Source organism: Solanum dulcamara, chromosome 11 (genome assembly GCF_947179165.1).
Source record: "Solanum dulcamara chromosome 11, daSolDulc1.2, whole genome shotgun sequence".
In the NCBI taxonomy this organism is placed as follows: Eukaryota; Viridiplantae; Streptophyta; class Magnoliopsida; order Solanales; family Solanaceae; genus Solanum; species Solanum dulcamara.
Window position 1 is genome coordinate 55,007,745 of NC_077247.1, and position 15,871 is coordinate 55,023,615.

A 15,871-nucleotide genomic window follows, 5' to 3' on the forward strand; every position below is an offset into this window, starting at 1 on the left:
TCTACATTCTTAATCTATTTGATTTTACAACTCCGAGAAGAGAATATATTGAATAACTTATTTTTTATTTTAACTTATAACATAAACAGGTTAAAGAAATACGTAGACAAAGTTAATACAACTATCAGTTTGTCTTAACAACATTTGTCTATGTAGAGAAGTAAGAGAATAATTGCCAGTCTATTTTGCTTCTGGTCAATTATATGCATTAATCTACACAAAATTGTTGCGATGGCCACAAGGAAGAGCAACAACATCCCAACCAAAGTAATTTCAATGGATCCTAAACGGATCCAATCTCATCCCCTTAATAAATTAATATTGCCTGCATTAGATAAAACAACTCTCTTATATTATTTTTTAACTAATATACAACTAAACAGTGAGCTTAGGGGCAAATTTTATTAATAATTAAAATAACGAAATCCATTACATAATGAAAGTAACTACGCTTTGCAAGACAGTAAAAAAAAATACAATCAGCTTAGAGTATCTCAACTCTAAGCTGATTTTACAAAATATGATCCTATCAAGTAATGTCAAATAATTAGAACTTCTAAAGAAAAATGGATTCCAGTAACCTTGACATATATACAATACACCTCCTAATGTCTCCAACTCTCTTATCAGACCAGAGAGAATATATCCGGTGAAGAAGACAATAATGTTCTTCCTAACTTATTTGTGAAAAAGACAGCAATGTTGTTCGCAACTTATTTGTATTGATTTGGAAGTAATTTTATTATTTCAGCAAACTTAATGGAAACTACTTCCATCATGTATGTCTAACATTACAAAATTTCCATGAAATTTGCTAGTGTTAATTTGGTTTAAAAATTTGCAAGCAAAGTTTCAACTGAACACCAAATTGTTAGTGAAAATTGGCAGAAAAAATCTGCACTTTTTTAGTGAAGTTTCAGCACACTTTCACCTCAAATCATCTCCACATTACAGAATACTCTCACCACAAATCAGCTTCACATTTCAGCACACTACACTTCATAAAAATTCAGATTTCAACACATTTTCAGAGCATTTTTGCCTGGTAATGTGTCATATTGTAGCACAAATTCTGCACATTTTTAAGACTCTATAAACTTCACCATAAAAATTTGCACAATTCAGCATATTTAAATACTCTAAATTTCACATTTCAGCACTTTAAATTTCACTTAAAAAGTTCTGGTGTACTCATTTAAGGTATCAACAATTAGTGCATACAGATCCTCAAGTCCCTGGCAGTAGACTAAAGTCCAAAACAGACCATTACCAATTCCTTAAGAAATAAACCAATAATCAACAAAGACAAGCTTAATGTTCGACCTCCGATCATTATTTTTATGCAAAAACAAATCGCACCAATTCTTGACTTCCTTATGGATATGCTTCATCGACCAGCTCTTGAAAACTTTCAAAGCAAACATAGCAAATCTTTAAAAATAGTTCAACTATATATAATCCTCATTCCCCCTTTTCACTCCTCGCTCATGTTCTGCTTTTCTAATCAACATATATAAGATTGAAAGACATAAGAGAAAATATAAGTCTTTATTTTATTGGTTGTTGCAGTGGATTAACACTAATTTATTTATCAAACTGAGTGTTGGAAGAGTGTCTTCTGATGACAATAGTACAATGCATAGCAATAAATTGTCTAGTGTATTCATAAGACACAAGAATGGGACTCAAAGTATTTTACTATCTTGTGAAATATCCCGAATATGTTTCTAAATTGTTTAGAAGTGTAATAGTTGTTCGGATGGCAGAATCTTCTGATCTAGAGAGTGCTCATCTTAAGTTAAAAGAAGTATATAAGAAGTATATGATTGAGATGACATCATCCTCATCAGGTATCTGTGCTCCACCATCTACTATGAAATCTGCAAATAAAAATGTAACAATCAACAACAACAAATAAAAGACCAGAGAGGAATACATAAGAAAGATGAATTTTAGCTACTAAAACTTGTAGATAATAAATGCACTTTCTCTATAAAACGTAATTTTCTAAGTCACTAAGACTAATTACAATATAAACAAAAACTGAATAAATAAAAAGCTTTCTGCCTCATTCGTCATATTTTTCAAGATTGTTCAAAATTTTAAAGTACATCCCTTATCATTTGAACTGAGCACTATTGAACTTAGCAACCATTTGTCTTAGCAAAATCAATGTGACTCATCTGTAACATACAATATTTAGCTAACTTTTTTGTGAAATTTTAGAGAACCAGAGATAAATTTTCCAATAAAAAAAATAAATTACACAATTTGCTCTTATCTTTGTCCTCTTTTGAAGTTTCTATAGGCATGAGAAATTATTTTCTTTTTCACTTTCATAGTTATTTTTATTGTTTATTTTCAATTTCAAGTTCATTATATTGCTCCTGTTGGTAAGACCCACTATTCTCATTAATTTTTGTATCAAATGTTGCGTCGTATTGAAGGTTTCACACTCAATAAGAGATATAGTTCCTTTCTTTAAATTCCTCATAACTTTGGTTATACTTCTATTCAGAAGTGAGTTTTACATTTACGACACGACAAAGATTCAAAATGCTTCAACCAAATTTGATAAAGAGTATATACCTTAAATCTTTCAAATCGATACTGGTATTCACTCCATTCCAGAGAAGAGGAAAATTATCAACAATCGAGAAGGAGATTTCTGCATAAAAGATATGGAACAATGAAATCTTACTTATGATGTATAACTAAGAAACCTCGCTAATTGTTTTGTCCAAGATGCAGTAATATTTATCATTAGATATTAATATAAGCTCTTATGCCTTAGAAACTGTGGTTTCACTTTAATAAAATAGTTAAGAAAACTGAGATTCTTCTTCGTACTTAGTTCTTCTATTTTGGTTCAACCGTTCCAAAAAGAACTCAACAGGTAATAGAAAAAATTGAAGAATAGTGATCAAAACAAATCTGCACATAATACTACTTGATTGATAGAAATAAAAATGTTGCAATAAGAAAATCGGCCTTTCAGAGTCTAACTTCGAACCTAAATATAAGAATTTGCAAGATAGTCAAAACGCGTTTTGAACGCGTAGTCAAAAAGGAAGGTTCAATACGCGGATTTTACGCGTTTCTAGTTTCCTATAATTAGAAGACCTCTTGCTCTCATTTATCCCATCCCAGAAAGAGAGAGTAAGAATACAAAGAGAGTTATACACCAAGATAAATATTGTAGTCTTGAGTGTCCTCTTTAGTAGTTGTTCCTTTTACAAGAGAGAAGTGTTAATTGTTGTTTTCTCCTTGTATTTGAGAGCTGTGTACTCCATATTTTTATAGTGAGATCCTTCTACCCCGTGGTTTTTTCCCTTCTATCATTTAGAGGGGTTTCCACGTAAAATTCTTGTGTCCAATTTATTTTCATTATTTTCATCATATCAAACTTTAGTTGTGGTGCTTCCTCCCCCCAACAGTGGTATCAGAGCCCTCGGTTATTCTGTCTATTTTATACGAAGGTACTATTTGTGAATAGTAACTTTTCGTGAATAGTAAAATTCGGTGAATAGTACTATTCAGGTGAATAGTAAAATTCAGTGACAGTACAGTTTGTCACGATTGTTCGCAAAAATATTCGGAAACGATCTAGAAGGGTGTGAAGCAAATAACAATGTCGAGTACAACAAAGTTTGACGTTGAGAAATTCAATGGGACAAATTTCTCATTGTGGAAAATAAAAATAAAAGCAATACTGAGAAAAGACAATTGCTTAGCTGCAATTGAAGGCAGGCCCACAGACTTTGTTGACGACAACAAGTGGAACGACATAGACAACAATGCAGTTGCTGATCTACACTTGGCACTAGCTGATCAAGTGTTGTCTAGTGTGGCGGAAAAGCGGACGACGAAGGAAATATGGGATACTCTTACGGGGTTGTATGAGGCCAAGTCTTTACATAATAAAATCTTCTTAAAAAGAAGATTGTGTACTCTTCGAACGGCAGAATCCATGTCAGTTACTGAGCACATCAATACTTTGAATACTCTGTTTTCGCAACTTACAATAATGGGTTGCAAAATAGAGGGGACTGAACGTGCAGAGCTTCTACTTCAAAGTCTGCCTGACTCGTATGATCAACTCATCATCAACCTGACGAACAATACAGACAATCTAGTTTTCGATGAAATTGCAGTCGCTGTCTTGGAAGAAGAAAATCGGCGCAAAAATAAGGAAGACAGACAAGCAAGTTCGCAGCAAGCTGAAGCCTTGATGATGGTGAGAGGAAGACCAACGGAACGTAGCCCTAGTGGGAGTCACAATCACGGTAGATCTCAATCAAGAAGTAAGAAGAATATCAAATGCTACAACTGTAGCAAAAAAGGGCACTTCAAGAAAGATTGTCGGTTCAAGAAGAAGAGTGAAAACCCTGAGCCATCAAATGCTCAAGGGAATATTGTATGTACCTCGGATGATGGTGATATTTTATGTAGTGAGGCAATATCAAATAATGAAGGCAGAAAATGTTTCGCTGATGTCTAGATCATGGACACAGGAGCAACATGGCACATGACTTCTAGGAGAGAATGGTTCCATCAATATAATCCTATCTCAAGAGGGTCTGTGTTCATGGGAAACGATCATGCTTTGGATGTTATTGGTATTGGGTCCATCAAAATAAAAATATATGATGGCACAGTTCGCACCATTCAGGAGGTACGACATGTAAAAGACTTGAAGAAGAATCTATTGTCTTTAGGAAAACTAGATGATAATGAATGTTCATATAAGACTCATGGTGGAGTCATGAGAATATCCAAAGGAGCGCTTGTAGTAATGAAAGCGGAAAAACTTGCGGCAAACCTATATGTGCTTAAAGGTGAAACACACCAAGAAGGAGAAACATCAACCGCGTTAGCAAGTTCATTTGAAGAATCAACGATGATGTGACATCGTAAACTTGGCCATATGTCGGAACGAGGTTTGAAGATTCTTGCTGAGAAAAAACTTTTTTCAGGGCTCAAAAAGGTTTCACTACCCTTTTGTGAGCATTGTGTTACCAGTAAGCAAAATAGACTGAAGTTTAGCAGTTCCTCTGCTAAAAGCAAGGAAATACTAGATCTGGTTCACTCTGATGTTTGGCAAGCACCGGTGGAGTCTCTAGGAGGAGCAAAGTATTTCGTGTCATTCATCGATAATTACTCCAGGAGAAGTTGGGTGTATCCAATTAAGAGGAAGGCAGATGTTTTTTCAGTTTTCAAAGAATTCAAAGCGCGGGTGGAACTTGAATCTGAGAAAAAGATCAAGTGTTTGAGGACAGATAATGGAGGAGAATACACTGGTGATGAATTTAATAACTTTTGTAAACAAAAAGGTATTAAAAGACAGTTCACGGTGGCATATACTCCACAACAAAATGGAGTAGCAGAGCGGATGAATAGAACCTTATTGGAACGGACAAGAGCTATGTTGGCAATTGTAGGGTTGGAAAAACCATTCTGGGCAGAAGCAGTCAAAACCGCCTGTTATGTGATCAATTGGTCACCATCAACCGCAATTGATCTGAAAATGCCAATGGAGATGTGGACAGGAAAACCAGCTGATTATTCTCGCTTACATATATTCGGAAGTCCTACTTATGTTATGTACAACACCCAAGAAAAATTAAAGTTGGATCCAAAATCTAGGGAATGCATTTTCTTAGGGTATGCTGATGGAGTCAAGGGATATCGCTTGTGGGATCCCACAGCCCGCAAGGTGGTAATCAGCAGGGATGTTGTATTTGTTGAAAACAAGATACAAGCAAAAGAAGGTAGCACTTCAAAAGAAAAATCAGAGACTACTACAGTTGAAGTTGAAGAAATAGAAGAAGTTCCAGTTTCTTCTGAAGCAGCACCAGAGCACGAAGAACAAGAGCAAGCTGAGATCGAAACTCCAGAAGTTCGACGGTCAACTAGGGAGAGAAGAGAACCAGCTTGGCACTCAGATTATTCTGTGGAGAGTAATATTGCATACTGTCTATTAACAGAAGATGGAGAGCCTTCAACCTTTCAAGAAGCTATAAAAGGCCAAGAATCATCTCTGTGGGTGGCAGCAATGCAAGAAGAAATTGAAGCTCTCCATAAAAATAAAATATGGGATCTTGTTCAATTACCACAAGGAAGGAAGGCCATTGGAAATAAATGGGTCTACAAGATCAAACGCAATGGTAATGATCAAGTGGAGAAGTATCGTGCAAGATTGGTGATGAAAGGATTCGCTCAGAAAGAAGGTATAGACTTCAATGAGATATTTTCTCCGGTGGTTCGATTCACAACAATTCGAGTGGTCCTGGCGATGTGTGCTACATTTGACTTGTACTTGGAGCAGTTAGATGTCAAAACTGCATTTCTTCATGGAGAACTTGAAGAAGAAATTTATATTTTCCAACCAGAAGGTTTTGAAGAATAGGGAAAAAAGAACTTGGTTTGCAGGTTGAACAAATCTCTATACGGTCTCAAACAGGCGCCGAGATGTTGGTATAAGAGATTTGATTCCTTCATTATAAGCCTTGGATACAACAGACATAGTTCAGATCCTTGTGTTTATTACAAGAGATTTGGTGATGAAGATTTTGTTATTTTGCTGTTGTATGTTGACGACATGTTGGTAGCAGGCCCCAACAAAGATCGTCTCACAAATTTAAAGGCACAGTTGGCTAGAGAGTTTGAAATGAAGGACTTGGGACCAGCAAACAAGATTCTAGGGATGCAAATTCACCGAGACAGAAATAATAGGAAGATTTGGCTTTCTCAAAAGAACTACTTGAAGAAAATCTTGAGACGCTTCAAGATGCAAGACTGTAAGTCAATTTCTACCCCACTTCCTATTAATTTCAAGTTATCCTCAAGTATGTGTCCTAGCAATGAAGCAGAGAGGATGGAGATGTCTCGAGTACCGTATGCATCAACAGTGGGAAGTTTAATGTTCGCTATGGTATGTACAAGACCTGACATTGCACAAGCAGTGGGAGTGGTTAGTCGGTACATGGCTAATCCTGGAAGAGAGCATTGGAATACTGTTAAGAGGATCCTAAGATACATCAAGGGTACCTCAGATGTTACAATGTGTTATGGAGGATCAGACTTTACTGTTAAAGGTTATGTTGATTCAGATTATGCAGGTGATCTTGATAAAAGGAAGTCCACCACAGGTTATGTATTTACTCTTGCTGGAGGAGCTGTAAGCTGGGTTTCAAAACTGCAATCTATCGTGGCTACATCTACGACGGAAGCAGAATATGTAGCAGCTACACAAGCTAGCAAAGAAGCAATATGGATGCAGATGTTACTGGAGGAGCTCGGGCATAAACAAGAGAAGATTGCTCTGTTTTGTGACAGTCAGAGCGCTTTGCATCTTGCAAAGAATCCGGCATTTCATTCAAGGACAAAGCACATACGAGTTCAGTATCACTTTGTTCGTGAGAAGGTGGAAGAAGGCAGTGTGGATATTCAGAAAATTCACACTAATGACAACCTGGCAGATATGTTTATGAAGCCGATCAACAGTAACAAGTTCATATGGTGTCGATCTTCTATTGGCCTAGCAGAAACGTAACATTGCAATAATTGGGTAGAAAGGATGGTGTGAAGACTTAATTGATTCTCAATTAAATCTTCAAGTGGGAGAATGCAAGATAGTCAAAACGCGTTTTGAACGCGTAGTCAACAAAACGCGTTTTGAACGCGTAGTCAAAAAGGAAGGTTCAATACGCGGATTTTACGCGTTTCTAGTTTCCTATAATTAGAAGACCTCTTGCTCTCATTTATCCCATCCCAGAAAGAGAGAGTAAGAATACAAAGAGAGTTATACACCAAGATAAATATTGTAGTCTTGAGTGTCCTCTTTAGTAGTTGTTCCTTTTACAAGAGAGAAGTGTTAATTGTTGTTTTCTCCTTGTATTTGAGAGCTGTGTACTCCATATTTTTATAGTGAGATCCTTCTACCCCGTGGTTTTTCCCTTCTATCATTTAGAGGGGTTTTCACGTAAAATTCTCGTGTCCAATTTATTTTCATTATTTTCATCATATCAAACTTTAGTTGTGGTGCTTCCTCCCCCAAACAGAATTTACTTCAACCGGTGATTCACCCCAAAAGCAAACTGCACTAAAACATCATATAGAGGTCCTCTAAGCAATTCTATTCAAGCAAAAGGTTGAAATCTAAGAGACGAAAGTAAAAAAAAAAAATAATATATACTGAACACACAATATATAACCAATAAAATACAAACAGTACATTCAAAAATCTTACTTGATTCCCTGTAATCCTTCATGGAAAATAATCAAACAATCAAACCTACACTCAAATTTCTCACGATACATACATGTAATTAATTTTGTTGATAATCATCAAGAAATTGTGGGTGAACTGCTTTTCAGATATACCTGATTTGTGTTTAGGCTTGATATAAACAACTAATGAGATACTTACGTGGAACAAAAGTAAATTTTGTGAAAACGGGAAAGCATCATGCTAGAATGATCCCTAGCATATTTGAAAAAGAAAAAAGTGCCAATGTAAAAAAGTAGTGATGCGTCGTTATCTCTTGAAGAACTTACCTGACGGATAAATAGGAAGACTGTAGAAATCGTGGTAAAGAAGAATGCTTATTCAAAAGAAAAAGGCGGAAGAGAATTTGGCTTCATTTTCAAAAAGTTCTATATAAAAATAGATTTGTTTTCAATATTAGGTGCAGAATCTTATAAATCAACTGAATTTTTAATTCATGATCAAAACATACTTCACAAATCATATCAGATTGACACAACTTGGTCACGGATAATTCTAACTGATTTCAAATTGATGAGCAACCTGGTCTTGTCTTAAATCCTAACAAATAACCGGAATTTGGTCATAAATTATTGCAGATTGTCATAATTGATAACGTAGCTTATTGAGTAAAAATTTAATACAATTTTGATTCAAATTGATCTAAATCAACTCCAAATGATATCATTTGTGAGAATTATTTTTGTGGATAATCATGTCATGTCTCATAGCTTTAGATTATATACTTCATGTGTCATGTTTCATTGTTTTGTATAATAGTACTTCATGTCATGTTTCATAAGTAGCTTCTCCAAAATAAAAGTTGATTGATCCTCATGATGACCATATAAGGATGCTTATTCGAAAAAATGTCATCACATGTGCAGATGTAGAAACTTTTGGTTAACAGGATTCTTGAAAATACATCCGATCCTATGTTGTGCAAAACTTACAAGTGCAAAAAAACTTGAAAGTGTTTAGAAGAACCATCTTAGGGCCTTTTTGTTTAAAGAAGTTGTTTGTCTTTTGAATAGAAGGAAGTGAGAGACCAAAGGTTATTTCAATTTATAAATCGATGCATGAGCTGAGACTTCCATGTATAGCCGACTCTTCAAAAAAGTAATGGTTAATTCATAAGCAAACAGAGAAAAAGAGGGATAAAAGTCACATAAGCAGTGGAGTATTATTCATGATAAGAACGAAATGAGAGCAATAATTTGTTTATGTTCATCTAAGTTCATCAAAAATGGTTGAAGGGCCTTTAGCATTAATAAGCAGTTAATGACAAAGTTATGGATTGATGGCTAATGAATAATAGACATTAAAAAGTAGTAAATGTCAATGAATAATAAAGAATAGTTAATGGTTCATCATGACTCATTAATAGTCTATTACCATTGCCAGAATTGATAATAATATTAAAATAGAACATTAAGGGAATAAAATTAGACATGAATTTAAATATACATTTTTTGGGATATAATCATAAAGAGATGCTTCGACCTTTTTTTAACAAGGGAAAATTATTATTATTTTACTCCTCTTTTAGAAAGTGTTTACCATTTGGGCAACTTTGTCTTATTGGAAAATGATTTTTATTGAACTTTTTAATAGACATTTTTCTCTTTACTAAATTCAAATCAAATTTATAAATTGTAACTTGTTATAAAATAAACTAACTTAACAAAATAAGAAGGAAAGGAGAATAAGAGAAAGAAGGAGAAGTAGAGGAGTGAAAACGTATCTGTGTATATGTTTTTCAATGCCAAAATAACTAGCAATTTATAGCCAGAAATAAGCAACAAAGAAGAGAAAAAAAAACTAGTGGGCAACTTGCCCACTTTAAGTGGGTCCCACATAAGAAAAAAACATTCACTTATATCATAATACTCCCCTTTGGATGTCCATATAAAAGAAAAATTCTAGTAAAAAAATAAGTATATATATAGTTATTTTCAATATCCATAGATGTTGTGCCTCGATAAAAATCTTACTAGGAAAAATCCAGTAGGAAAAAGCCTAGTGAAGGAAAAAAAGTACACACATATGGTAATACGCCTTGAGTGTTGCCTCATTAAAAATCTTACCAGGAAAACCCAGTGGGACAAAATCTTGGTTAAGGGAAAAAGAGTGCAATGCGTATTTTACTCCCCCTGATGAAAACTTAATTTGATATTTTGGAGACGACGCATTCCAACCTTATATCTTTGTTAGTATAAAACAAACTCATATCAATGGTACCTTTTAGGTATCGCAAAATATGTTTGATACCATTCCAATGCCTTCGCGTTGGGGATGAACTATACATTGCCAGGAAATTAACAAAAAATGTTATATCAGGCCTGATTGCATTAGCAAGGTACATAAATGCACCAATAGCACTGAGATATGGTAATTCAGGACGAAGAAGTTCTTCATCCTCTTCTGCAGGCCGAAATAGATCTTTTTCCTCTTCAAGTGATCGAACAACCATTGGAGTATTTAATGGATGTGCTTTGTCAATATAAAATCATTTTAAGATTTTCTCAGTGTAGGCAGATTGATGGACAAAGACCCCGTTTGCTAAATATTCAATTTGCAGAACTAAACAAAGTTTTGTCTTTCTAGGGTCTTTTCCCGTTTGCTAAATATTCAATTTGCAGACCAAAATAAAGTTTTGTCTTTCTAAAGTGTTTCATCTCAAATTCTTTCTTTATATATTCAATCGCCTTTTAGACCTCTTCAGGGTTCAAATGAGATTTATGTCATCAACATAAACGGTAAGTATAACAAACTCTGATTCCGTTTTCTTAATAAAAACACATAGACAAATGATATCATTTATATAACCTTCATTTATCTAGTACTCACTACGGCGATTATACCACATACGCCCTGATTAGTTTCAGACCATATAATGATCTTTGCAGTTTCATTGAGTACATCTCCCGAAACTTAGTACATGCTTCAGGCAATTTTAATACTTCTGAATTTTCATGTAAATTTCATTATCAAGTAAACCATAAAGGTAAGTTGTAAATACATCCATTAGATGTATTTAAAGATTTTTATGTACAGCTAAACTGATGAGATATCAAAAAGTTATTCCATTTATAACAAGCGAATATGTTTTTTCATAGTTGACCCTAGGTCTTTGAGAGAATCATTGTGCAACAAGGCGTGCCTTGTATCTTACAATTTTATTTCTCTCATTTCTTTTTTGCATAAAAATCCATTTATAGCCAAATGATTTTACACCTTCAGAGGTTTGGACTACAGGTCCAAAAACCTCGCGTTTAGCAAGTAAGTCTAATTCTGATTGAATTGCCTTTTGCCATGCTGGCCAATCATATCTACGTCGACATACTTCGACGGAATTAGGCTCAAGACTTTCACTATCTTGTATGAGGTTAATTGAAACATTATATGCAAAAATATTATCCACCATAATTTTCGATCGATCTAAATTTATCCCATCATCGGTAGAACTTATTGAAAGTTTTTTATTCACTTGAGTCTCGAGTTCACTGATTTCTTCAAGAATATTAGGATTACTCAAATCTTGACCTTCTTCGGGGGGTTCATTTGTAGTATCATTTTTGTTATTCCTTACGCTTCTCTTTCTAGAATTTTTATCCTTTGAACCCAATGATCTACCACGCTTCAAGCGTGTTTGAGATTCAAAAGTTATGATACTAGTAGATGGTCCTTTTGGAACATCAATCCGGATAGGCACATTCATTGTAGGTATATGTGACTTGGTTATCCATTTCAAATCAATAAATGCATCTGACATTTGATTTGTTATGTTCTGTAAGTGGATGATCTTCTGGACCTCTTGCTCACATGTGCGGGTAGGTGGATCAAAATGAGATAGTGATGAAACCTTCCACGCAATTTTCCTTGTGGGGTCCTTTTTCTCTCCCCCTAATGGAGGGAAAATTATCATCAAACCGACAATCTGCAAATCGAGCAGTAAATAAGTCTCCTGTCAACGGTTCAAGGTAGTGAATTATGGAGGGTGAGTCAAACCCAACATATATGCCCAACCTTCGTTGAGGGCCCATCTTTATACGTTGTGGTGATGCTACAGGCACGTATACCGCACAACTAAAAATTCGTAGATGGGCTATATTTGGCTCATGACCAAATACTAGTTGTGACGGAGATTATTTATTATAATGTGTCGGTCTGAGACATACAAATATTGCTGCATGTAAGATAGCATGATCCCAAACAGTAATTGACAATTTTATTTTCATTAGTAGAGGTCTGGCTATCAATTGTAGGTGCTTAATAAATGACTCTGCGAGGTCATTTTAAGTATGAACATGAGCAACAAGATATTCAATTTTTATGCCAATTGATTAGCAATGATCATCAAAAGCTTGTGATGTAAATTCTCAAGCATTATCAAGGCGAATAGTCTTAATTGGATAATCTGAGAATTGAGCCCTTAATCTTATTATTTGTGCTAACATCTTCACAAACGCCAGATTACGAGATGATAAGAGGCACACATGAGACCATCTAGATGATGCATCTATTACGACTATAAAATATCTAAACAATCCACTAGGTAGATGAATAGGTCCACATATATCTCCATGCATACGCTCTAAAAACCCAGGAGATTAGATGCCAACCTTCATGGTCGATGGTCTGGCAATTAATTTGCCTTGTTAACAAGCAACGCATGAAAATTCATCATTCATCAGAATCTTCTGGTTCTTTAACGGATGTCCAGTTAAATTTTCAAGAATTCATCTCATCATTATTGATTCCGGATGACCTATTCGATCATGTCATAGCATAAATATGTTTTGATTAGTAAACTTCTGGTTTACGATTAAATGTGCTTCAATTTTACAAATTTTTTTATAATATAGGTCAGACGACAAAGTTGGTAATTTTTCCAAAATATATTTCTGGCCTGAGACATTTTTGGTTATACCAAGTTATTTAGTATTCATTTCATATAGTGTCTAAACATGATATCCATTTCTGCGGATATCTTTAAAACATAACAAGTTTTTTGGAAATTTTGAAGAGAATAATGCATCTTCTATAACAATCTTTGTCCTCTTTGGTAGAAATATAATAGCTCTTCCGGAGACTTCAATCATTTTCGAATTACCAGAAATTGCAGTAATATTTGTTTTTCTTCTAAGCAAGTATGAAAAATATTTCTCGTCTTTAAAAATGGCATGAGTTGTTCCACTATCAATTACACAAATATCCTCGTGATTGATCATTGACCCAAAAAAAATTTGAGGCATATCCATATTTTTTTTAAAAAGAAATAAAGTAAATATTATAATTAAAACGCGGATCATTATACAAAATTTATTTATTTACATGAATTAGAAAAATATAAACATAATACTTAATACAGATAAATAAAAAAAAATTATTTAAATATTATATGGGTTATCGATATTCATATTTGCTTCTGAGAAATTGAAGAAATCAGCTACATCGAGATATATAAGCTCAATATTATTTTCAGAGATAAAGTTTGTCTTTGAATTATTTTCTTCCTTCTTCAAGGATGCCTGATATAGTTGAATCAGACATTTTGATAACTGGCATGTTCGTGACCAGTGCCCCATACCTCCATATCTATGACATATATTTTCTGAATTTTTCTTTGGTATAGCTTCTGGCTTTTCACTCTTCTTTTTATATTGCTGATCATTTCTCGGTGTCAATCGAACATTATGATTATAATTTCTTTTTCGACCACGACCACAACTGGGGCCATGACCTCTTTCTCGTTGGTTATAGTTTGCCTGATTCACTTCAGGGAGTGACAAAGAACCAACGGGCCAACTATCATGAGTTTTCATTAGCAGTTCGTTATAGCGTTCAGCAATAAGAAGGTGAGAAAGTTATTCAGAATATTTTTTAAAATCCTTTTCGCGATATTGTTGCTGTGAAAGCATATTCGAGGGTGAAAATGTGGAGTTTGTTTTTTCAAGTTGTCTTACTCAGTGATTTCTTCTACGCATAAATTTAATTTAGTTATAATTTTAAACAAGGCAGAATTATATTAAGTTATATTTTTAAAATCCATTAATCTCAAATTAAGCCAATAATAACGTGCCTGTAGAAGGATGACCAATTTCTGATGGTCATATCTTTTTTTATATTCTTCCACAGTTTAAGAGAGTCTTTTAATGTAAGGTATTGTAATTTTAATCCCTTGTCAAGATGGTGGCGGAGAAATATCATGGCTTTGGCACGGTCTTGACTAGATGTTGTATTGTCATCTTTGATAGTGTCTACTAGACCCATCGATTCTGGATGTATTTCAGCATCTAATGCTCATGATGAGTAACTTTTTTTCAGATATGTCAAGAGAAACAAATTCAAGTTTAAAAATATTAGACATTTTAAGAAAATAAAATTCTTACCCCTTTTGTTAGTTTCTTAAAAATATAGCTCAAAATGATGTAGGCTCGTGCTGATAATGTGTTATAAAATAAACTAACTTAGCAAAATAAGAAGGAAAGGAGAATAAGAGAAAGAAGGAGGAGTAGAAGAGTGAAAACGTATCTGTGTATATGTTTTTCAATGCCAAAAAAACTGGCAATTTATAGCCAGAAAGAAGCTAGAAAAAAGAGAAAAAAATTAGTGGGCAACCACATTAAGTGGGCCCCAAATAAAAAAAAGACATCCACTTATATCATAATATAACTCATATACTCCAATAAAGGGCAGCCCGGTGCACTAAACTCATATACTCCAATAATGTATGAAAATTCACCAGTTATTGTTAACTAATATTAATAATATTATACGTACTTGGGAAAAGGCTTAAATATGTAAATTTTGAGAAAAGACTCATTTATATCATCCGTTAAAAGTTTGGCTCATCTATGACATTGTTGTTTGTGAAAAGGGACATCCATTCCATTATATTTTAATTCTGGTTTTGCAAAACCATTTTTACATGTGACTAATTATAATTTGGCCACGTCATTAATTTTATTTTATTTTTAAAATTGTGTTGATTGCATAAGTCAAATCGATTCAACTATAAAGCCTGTCTGAATTGACTTATTTTTAGTTTTTTAAGTACTTTTGTAGTGTTTGGGTATCTTAAAAAAATACTTATAAATACTTGTTTTAAGCCAAAAAAATAAAAATAAACCAAAATCTAATTGATAAAAATTCTAACTTATAATTTTTGACTTATATATCAAAATCAATAAGCCCATCCAAACGGGGTCAAATCTCCAGGAATCCATCTTCGATTGCCTTTCGCCTTTCGATGCCTCCTCATTTCTTCACCTTTTTTTTTCCCAAAACACATTCTCCAAGCTTTTCATGTAGAACGCCACCACAAAATATGGTTCAGCAGATAGGGTTACTGCTATTTTAATCGAGATCTCGATTTTAAATTTTATTTATAAAAAAATCTTTATTAGAGAGCATATTTTTCAAATGGATTCTAAGTCTCTACTCAATACAAATTAAAATTAATCAGACTTCTGATATTATATAAAATAAAATAAATTAAAAGCTTTTCGCGTAGCAAAATTGAATATTCCACTCCACTTTTCCCTAGTAAATAGTAAATTAAATTAATCAAACTTGTTTTTTCAATGCATGGGGTCA